This window comes from Sinocyclocheilus grahami, unplaced genomic scaffold, assembly GCF_001515645.1.
Source record: "Sinocyclocheilus grahami isolate Dianchi unplaced genomic scaffold, SAMN03320097.WGS_v1.1 scaffold677.1, whole genome shotgun sequence".
NCBI classification, from domain to species: domain Eukaryota; kingdom Metazoa; phylum Chordata; class Actinopteri; order Cypriniformes; family Cyprinidae; genus Sinocyclocheilus; species Sinocyclocheilus grahami.
This window is the reverse complement of record NW_015505856.1, coordinates 770,320-773,314: the sequence shown is the minus strand read 5'-3', so window position 1 is coordinate 773,314 and position 2,995 is coordinate 770,320. Positions and strand designations below refer to the sequence as shown.

The 2,995-nt window shown below is 41.2% G+C and overlaps 1 long non-coding RNA gene across 1 annotated transcript in view; it reads right to left on the bottom strand.

Annotated features, from left to right (window-relative positions):
* Positions 1 to 805: 805 nt before the first annotated feature.
* Positions 806 to 2,995, bottom strand: part of LOC107559194 (uncharacterized) — a 5,694-nt gene continuing 3,504 nt past the window's right edge. Inside the window, exon 3 of the long non-coding RNA XR_001605575.1 lies at positions 806 to 818. This is a non-coding gene — a long non-coding RNA (uncharacterized lncRNA). The remainder of the gene's footprint in view (positions 819 to 2,995) is intronic.

Below are 2,995 nucleotides of genomic sequence, written 5' to 3'. Positions count from 1 at the left end.
AGCTTGCCTCCTTAGTGCCCCGCATCCGCCCCCCAAAACTCGAATTGCTTCCATGGGACGGTTAATGGCGTGAGGCGGACCGTAGTTATTTTTGGAAAGGGTGTAGACGGAGAATAGCCAGACGTTGAACTCCCACAATCCTCCGTTTGCCAAGACTGATGTACTTGCTTAGCTGTCATTGACGGAGAAATTCTCCCGCAGAATGGTAGTTTAGCTCTATACAGACATTTGCAGTCAGCGACCGCTAATCTTTTGTACGGCTCTGAGAGAGGGACGTCTCGGCTGAGACGTCTCAGTCTTATCCCGAAGAATGCTGAACTTCCAGAGAAACCGGGCAAATATCTCCCTCATAAATCACAAACAGCTCCCAGACAAGAGCTTGACTCCCCTGTTGATATTTAGGGACTGGGGGAGGTGCAGTACTCCAGGGAGCAGTGAGAGATGTACTGAAAAAGAGGACTGTGGTTGATGGTAGTGATTGATAAGAAGAAGCGAGTGGAAAATAAGACGGTAGCCAGCCTAGGCCACTTCATCCTGCTCCCAGGATGCGGGTTTGAAGGCCAGAAGTGACTTATCTGGACAATTCGGTCAAGCTGGGCACAGCTGGTCTATTTATCTCCATGCTCTGAAAAATTAAGTGAACAACTGTTTCTTAAATGTTCCACTGTGTTGTGTCGTCTTGCAGGGTGGATAACCTTCTTGCGGAAATAACGTCTGGAAGATTTTCTGGTGAAACCGATTGTTTGAACACAATAAAACTGGTGGTAAACTGGTTGAAACAAACCTTTATGTAACTGTGCATGGGCAATGCTCTGTTACTGTACATTCGCATCTCCAAAGCAAAACTTACTGCTCAATTATAGATGGATTCCTAAATTATCAATATCTTAAATTAGCCTTTAAACAGGAAGCTTGGAATGATCCTTAATGCATTTACCCTCCTGTATGTTGCTATGTTTTCAGTTTTCCTGGGAGGTCCTTGGAACATTTACATGCCATGCCGCAGAGGTATGGCTGCTATGTCTGGAAGTATCTCATTAGCTTGGAGTTGGAGCCTGGAATTGGGATTTCCCTTCAGAAAATAGTAATTGGGGAAATCCATGAAGCCTTTGTTGTTTTATGTTATGTTTTCATCTCGGGGTTCACCATCCTCACCTGAGCCACCAAACACTGGTAGTTGCCGTGTTGCTAAGGATATCCACACGGCAACAGAGAGGATCCCTAGGGCATCTTGGGTGGATGGGTGGTACCATTTATCTTTAACAGGGGGAAACTGTATTATTCCAGTACCTCACCGGAATGAAGTGTGGTTCATTTTTTTCAGAGACTATTTTTAAATGTTATTAAACTTACTACTAAGTTTTTGACATAATTTACTCACCTTCATGATGTTCTAATCCTGTTTTGCTTAGTTTCTCCCTAAAACACAAACTGAGAAAATTTTATTGTAATTTAACAGAATTTTTTTTTTGAGCCAAATCAATTAATCTGTTGATTTCAGTTCAGTCTGAAAGATTTGTTCACGAATAAGTGATTTGGTTTTTGTGTTCAATTCTCTGATTCAATGATACGGTTAAAGTGGTTAATGGCTCACTGGAAGACAAATGATCTGTAAATATAGATGTAAACTTTGACATGTTTCTCACGTAAAGCTATCGTATGATTTAGGAAGTCTTGTAAAATTGTTCCAAGCTATTGTATGACTTAAGAAGTATTGGAAGTTATAGTGTACAAGTAAAAAACTGTTCATCCCATATGACCAGTGTTGAATCTCCAGATGATAACAGCTAGATGTTCAGAGTGCCTCCTAAACTTTAGATAGAGTTTTGTTGTTGGCAGATTTTAGCAGTAAACCCCCTGCTACAGTCTTTCTTGAGTCAATGCAGTGATTGAAGTGCATGAGTGTTTTAAGACTCTACAGGAGCGCTCGATTTGTTGTACTGCAAAACCACTCACAGACACTTTCTGAATTGTCTCTGGACTGTCTTCTCCACGAGAGATCGGAAGACACCCAGTGTGCTCTTTATCAGCTGGTTCTGCTCAGTTTTATGGGGAGAAATAAAACCAGATGTGAGGACATGTGGTCTGCGTGTTCCAGCTCTGCTGGTTACAAATCTATCTCTTTCCCACTCCATCTCTCTTAAAACCCTGTCTTAAATGAGAAAAGCAGCCCCTGCAGAACCCTTGGACTGGGGTTTCCTGTGCTGCATGCTCCTTTGATAGTGCACATTTGAAGAGATGCTATCCAGTTTACAGCTCTCTATATATTTTATCTTGTTTTATCTGAGAGTTTTCTGTTGTTCTTTAGTGTTGCAGGGTTTGCAAAGTTTGTGGTGCTTTTGGGGTGGACTTTTGCTCATACTCTGAATGAATTATTTTAGAAAAGTAACAGAACACTTGTCCTCCACAGTGTGTATGATTTGGACAATCAAACCTGAACACTGTCAAACTGTCCTCTCTCTATGAAGTGTTGAAAAGTCTGATTCATTGAATTGGTTTGTTTGGGCAGTTCTGAAGCTTCTGGCAGTTTTAAAGGAGTCATATGATGTTGCTAAAAAGAACATTATTTTGTGTATTTGGTGTAATGAAAAGTGTTTATGCGGTTTAAGGTTAAAAAACACATTATTTTCCACATACTGTACATTATTGTTTCTCCTCTATGCCCCGCCTTTCTGAAACACGTCAATTTTTAAAAAGCTCATCAGTCTGAAAAGTGAGGTGTGCTCTGATTGGCCAGCTATCCAGTGCGTTGTGATTGGCCGAGTACCTCAAGCGTGTGACGAAAATGTTTCGCCCCTTACCATATTGTGATGCCTTGTCCCAGCTGGAGTGACAAGACAAAAACATTAAAACCCATTATAAACTAGGAATTTGTTGCATCCAGTGGGGACATAATTACTGATTATAATGACTTATTCTGTCTTTTTACGCATTGCATCGCGCCGCGTAAACATAAAACCATGTCTGCATTTGTGATCGGAGAAATGACAAACAA